This window comes from Macaca mulatta, chromosome 9 (assembly GCF_049350105.2).
Source record: "Macaca mulatta isolate MMU2019108-1 chromosome 9, T2T-MMU8v2.0, whole genome shotgun sequence".
Lineage (NCBI taxonomy): Eukaryota > Metazoa > Chordata > Mammalia > Primates > Cercopithecidae > Macaca > Macaca mulatta.
In genome coordinates this window covers 20,012,463-20,030,420 of record NC_133414.1, presented here as the reverse complement: position 1 = coordinate 20,030,420, position 17,958 = coordinate 20,012,463, and the positions used below count along the sequence as shown (strand labels likewise).

The 17,958-nt window shown below is 42.6% G+C and overlaps 1 protein-coding gene across 11 annotated transcripts in view; it reads right to left on the bottom strand.

Annotated features, from left to right (window-relative positions):
- CACNB2 (calcium voltage-gated channel auxiliary subunit beta 2) overlaps nt 1-17,958 on the bottom strand; it is a 405,954-nt gene that overhangs the window by 80,510 nt on the left and 307,486 nt on the right.

Here is a 17,958-nt window from a genome sequence, read left to right as displayed (position 1 = left end):
AGCCATGATTGTGCCACTGCACTCCAGCCTGGGAGACAAAGCAGGACCTTGATTCCAAAAGAAAAAGAAAAAGAAAAAGAAAAAAGTCTTGGAAGGTGAGAAACAAAGAACAACAACAACAAAATTTTTTTTAATAGATAAGAGGTCTTCTATATTGTCAAGGCTGGTCTTGAACTCCTGGGCTCAAATGATCCTCCTGCCTCTGCCTCCCAAAATGTTGGGATTAGAGGTGTGAGCCACCATGCCTGGCCAAGAACAGAAGGATTCTGACAGGAGAAGTGTTTCTTCTAACAGGAGGGAAGGAGGAGAACACACAAGGGGCACAGATGAAGGCAGGTTTACAGATTTGGTGGTGGCAAGATGAGGGTGTTGCCATCTGCGAAGTTTTTATTTCTTAGTGGAGCATGAAGTGAGGTCAATGAATGAAATAAGTGGCCGGGCATAGTGGCTCGCGCCTGTAATCCTAGCATTTCGGGAGGCAGAGGCAGGCGGATCAGGAGGTCAGGAGTTCGAGACCAGCCTGACCAACATGGTGAAACCCTGTCTCTACTAAAAATACAAAAATGAGCTGGGCGGGGTGGCATGCACCTGTAATCCCAGCTACTCAGGAGGCTGAGGCAGGAGAATTGCTTGAACCCAGGAGGTGGAGGATGCAGTGAGACTAGATCATGTCACTGCACTCCAACCTGGGCGACAGAGCGAGATTCTGTCTCAAAAATATAAATAAATAAATAAAAATAAAAAATAAAATACATAAGTAAAAAATACAAAATACTAAAAAATGAAAGAGATACTTTTCACTTTTTAAAAGTAAAAAGAGATGCTAAAAATACTAAAAGCAAAAGAGCATACAACGTTTGAGGGAGAGGGAAAGGTACGAAAGTCCTCTCAGATTATATGAAAGTGAACACTGTTTACATTTGCTTAATAAATAGTTCCTAGACCAGGTGTAGTAGTTCATGCCCATCATCCTAATACTTTGGGAGGTCCAGGTGGAAGGACAGCTTGAGCCCAGGAATTACGAGGCCAGCCTGGGCAACATAGCAAGACCCCATCTCTACAAAAAAAAACAAAAGTTACCTGGGTGTGGTGATGTGCACCTGTAGTGCTAGCTACTTGGAAGCCTAGGTGGGAGGGTCGCTTGAGCCCAGGAGTTCAAGGCTGCAGTGAGCTGTGATTGTACCACTGCACTCCAGCCTGGGTGACAGAGTGAGACCCCATCTCAATCAATCAATCAATGCCTCTATTTGCTGTCTTACAGGCAGTGTAAAAGCTATTTCTGTTTTTAGAGAGCTTAATAATGTCTTATGGTGAATATTCTGTCCCAGAACTTTTTACAAAGTTCTGGAGAAAGATTATGAAATCAAGCCTGCTGGGAATCTCACGCAAGAAGTTTGTGTGCGCAGGGAAAATGAGCAAAACAGTACCGATTCTCTAGAACTGGATGAATTCCTGGCTGTGAGGGTGGAGAGGTATCTCTTCTTAAAATAAGTGAACATCCAAGATGGAAAAAATAAAATTTCAGACATCTCTCCAGAGCTCCAGGAAGGTTTTCAGATGCCAAGGCAGCTATGTCTTGTCAGATACTGGGTAAACTCCCTCCTGGAGTGCCAAAGGATAGATTGGAAGCCACTGGCATTTCCCACTCATACTATTCGAGGAGTTCCAGAGTTGGGTGATGGTACAATGCCAAAAAAAATTAAAAAAAAAAAAAAAAAGAAAAGCTTTATCAAAATGCCTAAAGCAGGGGTCGCCTGCACAGCTGGGGGTGAGCAGTGGGCGAGTGAGCGGCATTAGATTCTCATCGCAGTGTGAACCCTGTTGTGAACTGCATATGTGACTGATTCAGGTTGAGACTCTAACTAATGCCTGCTGATCTGAGGTGGAACAGTTTCAGCCCAAAACCATCTACTGCCCCTCCCCATCCGTGGAAAAACTGTCTTTCAGGAAGCTGGTTCCCTAGCGCCAGAAATGTTGGGGACCACTGGCTTAAAGGACACACATTCAAAAAATATAAATATATCTCGATAGAATCAGGGAAAAGTCATGAACACTGGATTTGAAAGTAACTGAAAAGGGACAATGCTATCAAACAAGAAAGTTAAAGCCTCGAAAGGGGTCTGTCCAGAGAGTAATCTGTTACAGCAACAGAGTCACTCCGGACAAAGTTCAAAAGATAAAGGTGGAATAATGCCCAGGAGCTTGAGGATAGGGATCGAAAGAATTGAGGGTAATTGAAGAAGGGATGCTGGTGTAAAGAAATAGAGCAAGAAAAGCTGGGCGCAGTGGCTCACGCCTGTAATCCCAGCTCTTTGGGAGGCCGAGGCAGGCGAATCACCTGAGGTTGGGTGGCCAACACGGAGAAACCCCATCTCTACTAAAAATACAAAATTAGCCGGGCGTGGTGGCACATGCCTGTAATCCCAGCTACTCAGGAGGCTGAGGCAGGAGAATCGCTTGAACCTGGGAGGCGGAGGTTGTGGTGAGCCAAGATCACGCCATTGTCCTCTAGCCTGGGCAACAAGAACGAAACTCGGTCTCAAAAAAAAAAAAAAAAAAAAAAAAAGAAAGAAAGAAAGAAAGAAAAGAAAAAGAAAAAGAAAAGAAATAGAGCAAAAAGCAGATTTTTTTTTTTTTTGGAAAGGTCTTGCTTTTTCACCCAGGCTGGAGTGCAGTGGCACTATCACAGCTCACTGCAGCTTTGACCTCCACAGGCATGCCCCACCACACATAATAATTTTTGCATTTTTTGTAGAGATGGGGTTTTACCACATTGTCCAGGCTGGTCTCGAACTCCTGGGCTCAAGTGATCTTCCCGCCTTGACCTCCCAAGGTGTTAGGATTACAGGTGGGAGCCACCATGCCCACCAGAATCCTTTATTTATTTATTTGTTTAAATGGGAGGGTTTCAAACACTTTTTAACCCGCCATAAAGAAAATCTTCCCTGGCACCATCACTGAACTCAACCTCTAGGTTTGTATACATCAGAACTCCCACAGGAAAAAATAGAAATAATTTTGAAATATCCCTACATATATTAGAAAAATCAGTCTTACTTAAATATCAGAGCTGTATGTATCAATGTTGTAAGCGATGAATTTGAGAAAGCCTTCCCTTGGAACTTATCCTACTAAACCTCTGAGAGCTCATCATTGAGAGAAAGAATGTAAATGTGCAATTGGAAGTTGAATACATTGGGCTGGAAGATAATCCCTGGTTCTTTCCAACACGCTTTATGTTAATCTACTGACAGCCACAAACAAAGAGGTAAAACACGAATTAAAACAACACTCGTAATCTCTCCCAGGCCTTTCTTTTATGCACTATTATAGATGTCCATGATCCCACTTGCCATTTGAGAATATGTGTGTGTGTATATATGTATGGACATATACATACATATATAATAATGTAAGACATTTTCTTAAAGGAAATGCAGATATGTTAGTATTTGACTTTTTTTTTCTTTTCCATTTTTTCTTTTTTTTTTTTTAGATGGAGTTTCGCTCTGTTGCCCAGGCTGGAGTGCAGTGGCACAATCTCGGCTCACTGCAACCTCTGCCTCCTGGATTCCAGCAATTCTTTCATCTCAGCCTCCTGAGTAGCTGAGATTACAAGCACCCACCATCATGCTCAGCTGATTTTTGTATTTTTGTAAATACAAAAATACAGGCTGGTCTTGAACTCCTGACCTCAGGTGATCCACCCACCACGGCCTTTCAAAGTGCTGGGATTACAGGCATGAGCCACTGCACCTGGCCAGTATTCTACTTTTACAAACAGCTGGAGAATAAGAACTGCCCAAATAATTACACAACTATCTGGAACATTACAGATCTTTTTAGTTAGCAATAATATGATACATAATAATAAAAAAGGGAGAAATAACTATTTGCTCTTTTTGGTGAATTTCACCACATGCAAATTAATAGTAAAACATGAAAGTGAACTAGAATAAAATTTTCACATTTTCTAGAAGTTTACAATACTTGATTTGCCAAATTTGTTTTCTAACTTGGATCTCAATATTTTTATCTTAAATTATGACTCCACAGGAAGATATAAATTTATTTGCAACAGAAAACCTTAATAGATTTTATTACTTAGTTTCAAACAAGTTTAAATGTTTGCATAGTCTAAAATACTTGTATATTTTTAAAGGGAATGTTTCGTAAAAGACAACGAAGTAGCAGAATTGGTTAAATGATTTCTCTGCATCATCAAAATATTTCAAAAATAATTTTCTGGCTTAGTAAAATGTATCTGTAGTCCAAGGCTGGTAATTATCTAAAACAATTAGCTATGTTGAGAACAAATACATTCTACTAAAAATAAGTTGATTTTTATATTTAGTACTTTTCCAAACATTTTCTCCTAATTTTTTTTTTTTCTTTTTGAGACAGAGTTTCGCTCTTGTTGCCCAATGGCGTAATCTCGGCTCACCGAAACCTCTGCCTCCCAGGTTCAAGCAATTCTCCTGCCTCAGCCTCCCAAGTAGCTGGGATTTCAGGCATGTCCCACCACACCAGGCTAATTTTGTATTTTTAGTAGAGATGGGGTTTCTCCATGTTGGTCAGACTGGTCTTGAACTCCCGACCTCAGGTGATCCACCCACCTCAGCCTCCAAAAGTGCTTGGATTACAGGCGTAAGCCACCACGCCCAGGCCTCTCCTAATATTCTTTTACTCTAAAAAGTTAATGTAAAAGATCGCTGCTGTGCTAAGGAGAGCTGGGATATATTTAAACTAAGGACTATGACCCAGCAGCATTTTTAAAAGGAGGCATTGATGTGTGCGAGGAACTTAATTTATGCCATACAGCCTCAGGTGATAGCATTGAGTTTTCTGAATATAATTAATAGAGTTTCTTTCAAAAGTTCTTGGAGGGCCAAGTGTGGTGGCTCATGCCTGTAATTCCAGCACTTTGAGAGACTAAGGCAGGAGGATACTGTGAACCCAGGAGTTCAAACTCAGCCTAGGCAACATAGAGATCTCCCATCTCTACAAAAAATGAAAAATTAGCCGGTCGTGCTGGTGCATGTCTGTAGTCCTGGTTACCCAGGAAGCTGAGGCAGGAGGATCACTCAGCCCCAGGAGGTTGAGCCTCCAGTGAACCATGACTGCACACTGCACTGCAGCCTGGACACAGAGTGAAACTCCGTCTTTAAGCATACCCCTCCACACAAAGTTCTTGGAGGTGTATTTGTGCACCCATGCTTATAGCACCATTACTGACAGCAGCCAAAAGGAAGTCATGATCTGTGTGTAGACTACGCCCAGTGGTAGAAGGCAGAGGTCTGAAGGACCCTTCAGGGAAGAAAGAAGACAGGAGGAAGGCTGCATTATTTACAGTAGCCAAAAGGTGGAAGCAAGCCAAATGTCCACCAACAGATGATCTAATAAACCCAACTGTGGTATATGCATACAGTGGAATATTGTTCTGCCTTAAAAAGGAAAGAAATTCTGATAAATGCTATAACATGGGTGAACTCTGAGGACATTATTCTAAGTAAAATAAGCCAGTTGCAAAAGGACAAATATATGATTCCACTTTACCAAGTAGTTAGAATAGTCAACATCATAGAGGCAGAAAGTAGAATAGTGGTTGCTAGGGCTGGAGGAATGGAGAGTGATACAGTTTGGATCTGTGACCCCATCCAAATCTCACGTCCAGTTGTAATCCTCAATGTTGGAGGTGGGGCCTGGTGGGAGGTGATTAGCTCATAAGAGTGGCTCATGAATGGTTTAGCACTGTATCTTGGCGTTGTTCTAGTGATAGAATTCTCATGAGATCTGGTTCTTTATTTTATTTTATTTTTTTGAGATGGAGTCTTGCTGTGTCACCCAGGCTGGGTTGTACTGGGTGTGATCTTGGCTCACTGCAACCTCCACCTCCCAGGTTCAAGTGATCCTTCTGCCTCATCCTCCCAAGTAGCTGGAATTACAGGCGTGTGCCACCACACCCGGTTAATTTTCATATTTTTAGTAGAGACAGGGTTTTGGCCAGGCTGGTCTCAAGTGATAAGCCTGCCTCAACCTCCCAAAGTCCTGGGATCACAGGTATGAGCCACCGTGCCGGGCCAAGATCAGTAGGAAGTTTCTTAAGGGAGAGGCATTATGAAAGTGGTCATGTACACTTATCTGTCAAGAAAGTGAAGATTCCATTAAATAGAGGAAGAAGAAGAATTGACAACAATGAGACTAGTTCAGTGGGAAATGGAAAAAAAGGCAAGCATGTACATGTCTGTAAATGCAGGAAATATCTTATTTCTGGTGTAACTGCACAAACTATCCTTGGTATAAATAGAACCATCAGCTTTAATGGAACAAAATGTCACCCTCAGTGAACATCCTTCATGGACCATCAAGCTAGACCATGCCTCATTTCACTGCCAACCACTGAAGCTCAATTCTACTTGGCTAATGAAAAGAAATTCTGCTAGAAGGATAGAGTTAGAAGCCCACCACTTTTGCTGGGTTATGCCCTTCTTATTATCATACTAAAGCAGAATCCATTTGCAGTTGCAGAATAGCAGCTGGAACACAGATGGGACCTGCAGAGTTAAAACACTTAAGGAACCTTAGTGCCTTAACCTTCTTAAAATTCCTGAAAGATAAGCAAGTGAAAAGTGTTGAGTGATATACAATTTGCCCTCGGGCTAAGTTCCATTATGAAAAACTCCTTCCCCAGCATTTTCTGCACCAACTTTATACACTATTTATCCTGTAAGGAAGAGCCAGTTGGTATTTACCTGTGTGAATGCGGGTAATTCCAAACAGAATTAACCTCCAACAACAGCAATAGCGGAATGGAAACCAGATTACTCACTCTTTCTCTGAAAATGCTTTCTTATCTCCAGGAATCTTCAAACACAGCTCTCCTACCTCAGTTCTTCCAAGTAACTCTATCAGCACTCATCTACCTAATAACTTAAGTGCCATTTCTAAATCAAAGTTTTAGGCAACACTTTCTTACTAAGTCACCAACCCCATGTGTCACCAAGCACTCTTGGAGTCAACGGGCCCCCACACGTTCCTTTCCAAACTGTGCAATGGCTGATGTGCAATTGTCTGTCACACTTTTTCCTAAAAATATAAGTTCCTCTGATGTACCTTTTAATGCTCTTTACGGAGGGACATATTGGTGGATATTATTATGTGAACTCTCATTATGACTTTGGTGTTGACTTTTCACTTCAATGAGTATGAGTATCACTTTTTTTTTTTTTTTTTTTTTTAAGAGATTGGGTCTCACTCTGTCACCCAGGCTGGAGTGCAGTGGCACAGTCATAGCTCACTGCAGCCTTGAACTCCTGCACTCCAGTGATCCTCCCACCTTGGCCTCCACAGTAGCTGGGACCACAGGTGACTGCTATCACATCTGGCTAATTTTTTGCTTTTTTGTAGCAGGGGGCAGTCTTTCTATGTTGCCTAGGCAGTCCTTGAACTCCTGGCCTCAAGCAATCTTCCTTGGCCTCCCAAGCCTCCTGCCTTGGCCTCCCAAAATGCTGAGATTGCAGGTATGAGCCACAGTATTCATCAATATCATGCTTTAAAAAAAAACCTATATCATCTTTCTCCTCCACTGGAAAGAAAATTGTGCATGTGTGTGCTTTTTAAATAGTACACAGTCCATTGACATTTCAAGTGCAAATACTGTGCAGATGTACCAACTGCATTTTCCTTAAAACTTGGTCCTATGATCGATATTAAATGCTTTAATGTATGAATTCTCAACAGGGGGAATTTCATCCCCAAGGGGGCAAACATTTGTTCTTAGGGGGTAAAAATCAATCTTACTCATTTTGAGTATAAGGTACAGATACACATACAGCACCTAGAAACTACACAGTGGTATAGACATGTCTGTGGTATAAAATTTTATGGAGGGAAGGATGGTGATTAGGAAAAAAATTGCCTAGAAAAGGCTCCTTAAGGGGGCAATAATGACAAAGGTTGAAAAACGCTGGTCTTAAATGAAACATTAATGTTAATACAGTAACACAATATAGTTACTTATTACAGATCCTTGAAATTTGTAGATATCATTTTCTGTCAGACCCTTTCTCTCATTCCTGAGTATTTGGTACTACTTCTCCTGAATGTTCCTAAGGGACAGAACCCTTCTTCCATCAAAGCACCCATCACTCTATATGATTACTGTCCATTTTATTTTACCCCTCACTATCCTGTTTGCATTTCAAGAGAATAGAGACTGTCTTCATTCATTCATTATTTATACAATACCTGTTGTGGGAAAGGCAATGGGCTTGTTCCTGGGAGTATAATCAGAAACAAGTGAAACACAAACACAGACCTCCCAGCACCTCCATGCTATTTGTTTAAAAACAGACAAAGAATCAGCTGGCCATGGTGGCTCACGCCTGTAATTCCAGCACTTTGGGAGGTCGAGGCAGGTAGATCACCTGAGGTCAGGAGTTCGAGACCAGCCTGGTCAACATGGTGAAACCTGGTCTCTACTAAAAATACAAAAAATCAGGCAGGCGTGGTGATGCACGCCTGTGATCCCAGCTACTTGGGAGGCTGAGGCACAAGAATCATTTGAACCTGGGAGGCAGAGGTTGCAGAGAGCCGAGATCACGCCACTTCACTCCAGCCTGGGTGACAGAGCAAGACTCTATCTCAAAATAAAATAAAGTAAAATAAAATCGGACAAGAAAGTGGTAAGTACGTGCATGAAACAATCTATAAACTCTTTCATCAATCTATAAACATTAATGAAATAAACAGGGTGATAGGAACAATAGTGCTCAAGAAGTCTCTGAGGAGGTGACAATGAGTTGGGACATAGACAACAGTGAGTAGGTAGGAGGTAGGAGAGATCGCAAGCCTCATGGAGGGACAGAAAGAGCTCAAAGGAGCAGGCCTGCGGAGGCAATGGAGGGAGACAAGAGTACCTGCTAGGCAATGAGGTGGGACTGGCAGGAAAGGACACTGGAAAGTCAGGCTGACGCGAGCTAGTTTACGCACTGCCTTTTAAGCCATGAGAAGTAGTTTGATTTTTCTAAGAGCAGTAGACAGTCACAATAGGTTTTTAGGCACGACAGAGACAGGACCCAATTTAAGTGGTAAGAAAATCCCTCCAGCTGTTGTGGGGAGAGAAAATCAGGAAAAGCAACAGAGACAGGAAGAGACAGGTCAAAAGGTTGTTCTAATATCAAGAGTTCCAGGGAGACAAAACATGGCTTGGACTAATGAGGTAGCAGCAGAGATGGAGAAAAGGAGATCGTACAGATCATCTGAGCAGGGGAGAGAAGCAGAGAGGAATCAAGGATGCTTTCAGCTTCAGCAACTGCATGGCTGCTACGGTGTCGCGGAGATGAGATTTTTATCTTGGTTTTATCCCTGACTCTGCTTTGTGTTGGCCTCTTCAACCAGGTCTGCTATCAAGCGTGGGATATTCTAATATTCTCCTGCACGAAGGTGCAGTCCAGTAAGAAATCTACCAGGTATACTCATTAAGGAATGACTAGAGTCAGCAAAAGCAGCCAGGGTGCTGCTAGTGGGCCAGGGAACCTTTTTTGGTGAACAGAAATGTATAAATCATCCTAGATAGAGAACTTCCGTTTTTAAGGCCAACCTTGCCTGGTGTGTTGGCATGCACCTGCAGTCCTGGCTACTCAGGAGGCCAAAGTGGGAGGACTGCACAAGCACAGGAGTTTGAGGCTACAGGGGAGCTATGACTGTGCTACTGTACTCCAGCCTGGGTAACAGAACAAGACTCTGACTTTAAAATATTAAATTTAAAAAGGTCAACTTTGATAACCTTTATTTTTGCAAAGATTAATGGAAGACAGTCTTTCGATGTGATATTAGCTAGATAATGATTTTTAAATGTGCTATGGTTCTACTTATTATTATTATTTGAGACAGGGTGTTGCTCTGCCACCCAGACTAGAGTGCAGTGGCGCCACCATGACTTACTGCAGCCTCAGCCTCCTGGGCTTATGCAATCCTCCTGCCTCAGCCTCCTAAGTAGCTAGGACTAGAGGCATGCTCCACCACGTGGGCCCATTCAATTTTTCTTTCTCTCTTTTTTTTTTCCGTAAAGACAGGGTCTCACTCTGTTACTCAAGCTGGTCTCGAGCATCTGTGTTCAAGCAATCCTCCGCTCAGTCTCCCAAAGTGTGGGGATTAAAGGTGTGCACCATGGTGCCCAGCTGTATTTTTATTATGACTTGTTCTGTAAGGCCATTAATTTACTAATATAGGAACAATTCATTAAGATGCAAACTTTTTATAGGAGATAGAATTAGGGCATTGAGAAAAGACAGGTACACGAGTGTGGGAGGAGAATACAGCCAGATGGGAGGTTGGGTCACCTCTTTTACCCTTGGCAACCTGAATTTATACAGCTGTTAGAAGCTGAACTGAAGACCACAATAGATTATGAAGATGACATAACGGCATATAAATAGAGCCCTATCTAGATGTAAGCTATGTAAGCCCTATCTAGATAGAGCCCTATCCAGAATGTAAGCTACCTAGCATTCTGTTCAACAGATGTGTGCCTTCAAAGTTAAACGCAATGAAAATGCAAGTTTCACTAGCTTGTCAATATCTGTAGTGGTGATAATGAACTACGTGATGAGTGAGTGTAAGACGCACCCCAGAGCTGTGACACAGCAGAATATGTGGGCGTGAAGGGAACTGCAGAGCAAAAAGTCCTTGCAGGTGAGAAGTTCCCTCTCCTCTGGGAGAGGAGTAACAAAGAAAATGGTCAAACATCCTCTGTAGGGGAAAAATATGTTTATCAGAAAAACACAGTCGTAAAGACATTGAGCTTAATATACACCCAATCAGAAAAACTTCACATTGAACAAATTCTGTCACAATCTAGTTTAGAACAGTGCTAAATTGACATGGCAGATTTGCTGTGTCTTCATGACAGAAACTGTCTATCCATGACTGCGACAAACAAAATTTGAAACAGAGCAGGGGGCAGGTGGGAGGCAAGAGCTTGTGGGTCTACCTGGTCCAGGAACCTGAGACCCACTACTAGGCTTCTAAACCTCTTCTTAAAATTACAACTGGTTATTTATAAGATTAAACTATCCAGATGGCTGTTTCTTTATTTTGGATCTCTTCATTAAGTAGTTACTTTTCTCACATCAGGAGGCTGAGAAACAAGGAGAAATGCAAGAACCACTGAGGAAATGCTCAAATGTTTCCAATTCCCACCATCCTTCAAATTCCAGCACTAATTTCCCCCCAAGAGCTGCTCCAAGATTCAAGCAATCTAGTTCCGACTTTAATAGATTTTTATCACGTGTGTAGGTAAGATGACAAAATTTGCCAGTGATTCCCCAGTTATGTATTATCCTGGCTGCTGAAATACGCCCCAAGTAACACGTTAAAATACTGGTAGTGATTCTTTTCAGAAAAAAAGCAAACATGGCTGGGCGCGGTGGCTCACACCTGTAATCCCAGCACTTGGGAGGCCGAGGCTGGTGGATCACCTGAGGTCAGGAGTTAGAGACCAGCCTGGGCAACATGGTGAAACCCATCTCTACTAAAAATACAACAACAACAACAACAAAAATTTGCCGGGCATGGTGGTGCACACCTGTAATCCCAGCTACTCAGGAGACTGAGGCAGGAGAATCGCTTGAACCCAGGAGGCAGAGATTGCAGTGAGCCGAGATGGCACCACCGCACTCCAGCCTGAGTGACAGATTGAGACACCTTCTCAAAAAAAAAAAAAACCAAAAAAAAAAAAACTGGAGCTGGCGAGGGTCATTATTACACAGTTTTGCCCCCTCTCCCTTTCTCTGACAATGCTTTCTGAAGAAGCAGTGAGAAGGAACACCCAGTCCTGGGGGGTTCCTTACCACCCACGTCTTCTCTGCCTTCAGCTGCAACCGTGCGTGAGCTCCTCCATCACACCGTTTCGACGTTGTTCACCACAGGCTCTTCTTATTCTTCAATAATTACTAAAAACACAGGCTTTTAGGTGATACAACGGTAGTGTTTTCCCCAACTCAAACCCTGTGATTTAGTAAACATGCACTTTCAGTTTTTAAAAGACTGACGTAAAGAGAAATACAGCACACAGGCATTTTACATACCATTTATGCCTTAGGCTGGTTGGAACTGTACATTAACCAGATAGTTTTGGGCTTTACAGACTTCTCATTTTGACAATGATATAGACCCAAGGGATATACAGAGGAAACAGCAAAACTTTTCCACTGAAGAGATTTGGTGCCACTGAGCCTGATGAAGTGCTCTCTTTCTGCCTCACGCCACCAGCCCCGGGTCCTCCACGCTGGTGAGAATGGGCTCCTTCGTGGGCTCTGAGCTAGCCTGCCTCATCCTACCTCTTGTTCTCAACACTGGTCCTGATGTGTGACCCTGCTGAGGCCCCTTCTCTCCTGTAACTGGCCTGCATCCTCAATCACACAGTGCCACTCTGGGAACAATCCTATGACACACAGTGCAGCCCCTGGGATGTGCTCCGGGTTCCTTTAACCTGGTTAAAGGAAGTGGGGAGTTCCACATGCCAATAGGCACAGAGAGATTCTATCAAGTTCCTACAGACTGCTCGGATTCCGTTCCTGGCCTCATCACTCAGTAGTTGTGAACTTAGCAAGTTACTTTATTTCTTTAACTGTAAAATGGGGATAATAGCAGGAATCCCACAGGGTCCTTGTGAGGACAGAAAAAGTGGGTTTATGCAAACCACGATGTAAGTATTTACGGTTCTTATCAACCCCCCCCCCCGACTGTGCCTTGGCTTAAAGAGAAATTTACCTTCATCATAGCAAGTTTCTCTAGACTTGTTGCGGTGGAGGTAGAACTTGCATTCTGTTTTTTGTTGTTTTTGTTGTTGTTGTTGGTGGTGGTGTGTGTGTGTGTGTTTGTTTTGGACAGAGTGAGATGGAGTCTCGCTCTGTCACCCAGGCTGGAGTGCAGTGGTGCCATCTCGGCTCACTGCAAGCTCCGCCTCCCGGGTTCACACCATTCTCCTGCCTCAGTCTCCCAAGTAGCTGGGACTACAGGTGCCTGCCACCATGCCTGGCTAATTTTTTGTATTTTTAGTAGAGATAGGGTTTCACCATGTTAGCCAGGATGGTCTTGATCTCCTGACCACGTGATCTACCCACCTTGGTCTTCCAAAGTGCTGGGATTACAGGCATGAGCCACTGTGCCCGGGCACACTCTCTTTTTAACATAAGGAGTTTGGTAGGGGCTCTGCTGCCCCAACACCATTTCCAGACCACAGGACATGATCTATCTTCATAAGGTCCATTTGTTCACTTCTAGTCACCTTCCTGGATGGTTTCAGCACTGAGCTCAGTGTCATCTCTACCTGTCCATCTTCACTGTCACAACTTCACAATCTACAGTGACAACTTTCTGGACTCTAGAACATAATTCTCCCATTTCAGTGACTATCATCTCTCTTCTAACCCTACTTCAAATTGTTATGTATTTTTATTCACCCTTTCTTCTTTCATTCCTGGTAACTTCGTGACAAAGATGTGCCTTTTCTCTCTCCCAAGGCACACCTTGACCTGCAGCCTAGATTCTACATTTTTCCCTTCTCCGGGGTGGAGGTTGTCAAATTGTCATCCCCAGGTCAACTGCATCAGCACCACCTGGGATCTTGGTAGAAAGGCTGGTTCTTAGGTTGTACCCAGTTTCTGCTAAACAAAAACTCTGGGGCTGAGGCCAGGAAGTCTGTATTTAAACAAGTCCTGCAAGGAATTCTGATGCAGGCTAACTTTTTTTTTTTTTTTTTTTTAATGAGACAGAGTTTCACTCTTGTCACCCAGACTGGAGTGCAATGACACAATCTCAGCTCACCACAACCTCCACCTCCCGGGTTCAGGTGATTCTCCTGCCTCAGTGCTCCCCAGTAGCTGGGTAATATTATAGACACTCACCATCATGGCCCACCAATTTTTGTATTTTTAGTAGAGGTGGGGTTTCATCATGTTGGCCAGGCTGGTCTCAAACTCCTGACCTCAGGTGATCCACCAGCCTTGGCCTCCCAAAAGTGCTGGGATTACAGGTGTGAGCAACCGTGCCTGGCCCAGGCTAACATTTAAGAACCACCGTTCTAGGGAATTTAGTAGTAGGTCCGGGTACAGTGGCTCACACCTATAATCCCAGTACTTTGGGAGGCTGAGGTAGGAGGATTGCTTAAGCCCAAGAGTTTGAGGATACAGGGAGCTGTGATTGCACCACTATGCTCCAGCCTGGGCAACAGAGCAAGACACTGTCTCTATTAACAAACAAAAAGAAAGTGTCTTTCCTTCTCCATTATCCCTTCTTTTCTGCTTCTTTTCTTCTACTTAATCCTGTTCATTTTGCCCATGCCCTTAAAAGAGAAAACAAAAATAGCTCTTGGGTTTGGAGGCAAAGGATTTCCCTATGTTGAGCAAAACGTAAAGATTTTTTAAAAAGAAATCTGAATCTTGTTCTTCCTCTAAACTTTCATTAAATCCTTATTTTATATCATTAACAATGCTCTAACTAGGGATGTGATGTACTTTCTGTTCATGCTTTTTTTTTCAAAGTCACTCCAAGATTTCTTAAATTGGGCTTCCACACCTACCATGTTCTAGTAAAACAATTCTTTCCAAAGCCAGTGATCATGCCTTATTTTCCAAACTTTAAAGCTCCCCTACTCCTCTTTGTGCAGCATTTGACATTACTGAACCCTCCCTGACTCTGCAAAGTCCTATTCTAGTTTGCTGAGAGTGCAAGATCCTAGTTCTCCTTCTTCCTGACCATTTGTTCTTAGCCTTTGCCAGTTCTTCTTCTGTCTCTCACGGATCTTTCCCAACATTCTCTCGTTTGCTCCACTCATATTCCTTCCCTACTATTTCACCTTTATGAATTCAATGATCACCCCCTAGGTGATAACCCCAGATTAATCTTGCTATCCAAATCTCTCATCTTAGCTCTACTTCCACAAAACATGCGACTTCCTCCATACTTCCAAATACATGGTCTAAGGTACCTCAAATTTAACACATTTTAACATCAAGATAAGGTGATGTCAAATTATCTTCAGCTGAAACCATATTCTAATGTCAACTTCCCAGTTTTTATAAATCACACCGTCATCCTCCAAATGTAGTACACCACGTCTCAAAATAGTGTTCCAGAAAATCCTAGATCCTTTAGACATTTACTTATCGACTTTTTTTTGAGACAGAGCCTTGCTCTGTTCACCCAGGCGCTCTTTTCACCCAGGCTGGAGTACAATGGCACAATCACAGCCTCACTGAAGCCTCAACCTTCTGGGCTCATCCAATCCTCCTACCTCAGCTTCCCAAGTAGCTAGGACCACAGGCACACACCATCACACCTAATTTTTTATTTTTTTTAAGAGACAGGGTCTCACTGTGTTGCCCCAAATGGTCTCAAATTCCTGAGCTCAAGTGATCCTCCGGCTTTGGCCTTCCGAACTGCTGGGATTACAGGCATGAGCCACTGCGCCTAGTTTATTTATTTTTAAAAAAGTGTTTCTGTGGACAAATAAGTATGGGAAATGGGACAACACCATCTTCTTCTTGGAGTATCACAGTTCGTATTAGCATATTATAGGCTCTGAGAAGTCTTACACAGAAAAACAGGGCATGCAATTACAAGTTGACTTGAGCAAAGACTCAGTATCATTTGTGATACTAAGTAATGTCACTGGAAACATCTACCAATACACATTAGAAAGCACTGCCTTTATCATCCATCTCCTCTCTTGTCTCCAATTATTTGTCCAGCCTCATTGATTCCTTTCCTTGCAGAGATCTTGTTTCCAGCCTTATGGTCACCTTACCATGTCAGGCCCCTGCTACTTACTGCCCAAGTATCGCAACAGACGACCTCACTTGCACACTCTTGAACCTTTACTCCAGCCTAATTAGTTTCAAGCCAGATTAGTTTACTTAAAATTCTGCTCCAATGATTTCATTTCCTGGTTCAAAACCTTCACTCAATGAAAGAAAATAGTCAATCATACAGAAGATACCATTTCAGGTCCTTTCTCACCCAGACTGCCATCCCTTTCCTTCCCTCCATTCATCCGTATTTCATGCTTCATCCAACAGGACCCCTGGTCCTTAAACTTCCTCTCATCTGAGCTCTGGCTCTAGCTGTTTCTTTATTTCATCATGGAAAGTCTTCCTCAGGTATAACAACTTCTCCAAGTCTTATTTATTCTCCAAGGCTCAGCTATAATCCCACCACTTCTTCTTTTGAGTTGGAGCTTCACTCTTATCACCCAGGCTGGAGTGCAATGTGCGATTTTGGCTCACTGCAACCTCCGCCTCCCGGGTTCAAGCGATTCTCCTGCCTCAGCCTCCTGAGCAGCTGGGATTACAGGCATGTGCCACCATGCCCAGCTAATTTTTGTAGTTTGGATAGAGACAGGGTTTCATGATGTTGGCCAGGCTGGTCTCAATCTTCTGACCTCACATGATCTGCCTGCCTTGGCCTCCCAAAGTGCTGGGATTACAGGCATGAGCCATCACACCTGGCCCAATCCCACCACTTCTACAGAGCTTCCTGGTGCCCTGGTCATAAATTATCTCTGCTCTCTTTGACATCCCAGAGCACTGTATTCATTGCGCTTGTTACATTTGGCCTTCCGTCTTCAGAATGAGGCATCAAGAGGACACAGAGCGGTCTCTTGTTCATATTTATCTCCCCAGCTGTACTAAATGCAACATCTTGCTCAGAGAGCTCTAGAAGTAACCTGAATCATGAATAACAATCACATGATGTACCTAGGAAATTTCCTGTATATAGGAAAGGAAACTCATGGTTTTCAATTCAGAGCCAATGGCACTGGAAACTCTGTTGCCAAAAATGGCCAGTACATGTGCAATGGAAAAGAAAATTCTCCACATTCTTCCTTAAAGTGCGAGCCTCTTTCAGTACTAAGTACTGTAATTTTTGTTAAATTGATGTACTGTTGGTAGTTACAAACACCATAGTTCAAGAAAAACTATCAGACATAGTAATTTGTACCAGTTCTCAGGGTGCCAGCTGCTAGACAATTTCCCCTCTTGTTCCTGAGTGGAATCAGATGTGTTCAAATTCCCCCAAACGACTTTAATAATGAACTGAAAAAATAACAGAATAATGTGAGCATGTCAGGTATTACCCAAAAAACCATGGGCAGAAGCAAAATACCTGTCTCACTATATTAGATACTTGTAGTAAGGAAAGAATGGGACAAATTCAATTTATGTAATAAGTGGGCAACAAACACTTGGTAAAAACAAAATTAAAAGCTTGGAATTACCAGTTCAACAAAACCGTTTTTAATCTTTCCAGAAAACAAATGGTAAAACCATAGAAACTCAGTACAACTGCTAAAGTCAAAAAAAGTCCTTTTTGCTTCTCATGACATTATTATTTACTCTGTTCCCTCAATTTACGATTCTAAATGCCATCATCTTTCACAAATACTCAAACCAGTGTGTTACTTTACCCTCTCTATGAAATGGAAGAGAAGGAAGCTAGCTTGCATTGGCTGAATTCTCACAGTGATCTTTGTCAAGCTGTTATGTTACAAATTACTTACAAATTACTGAAATCTAGAGTAGCATAGCAGAGCGGATTAAGTGAACTCACTCTGGTACTAAACACCTCTAGTACTAAATATGTGGGTTGGAGTCCTGCTTCCTCTTTTCCTAGCTATAGGACCTTGCACAAGTGATTTCATAGTCTCCCCACTGCTCCCGCCATAAAACTTGGATACTAATAGTTTCTATTTTTTGCAGTTATTGCAAGCATTAAATGAATTATCATCTGTGAAGGACTTGGAATAATGCTTGGCAATGGTAAGCTCTTTGTATAAATATTTGTTAAATAAACAGAAAATACAATCAATTCAGTAACTTGCTGAAGGACACACAGTGAAATAAGTAATAGAATTGGGATGTTAACGCGGATGGTTCTGGCTCTTTGCACTCTACT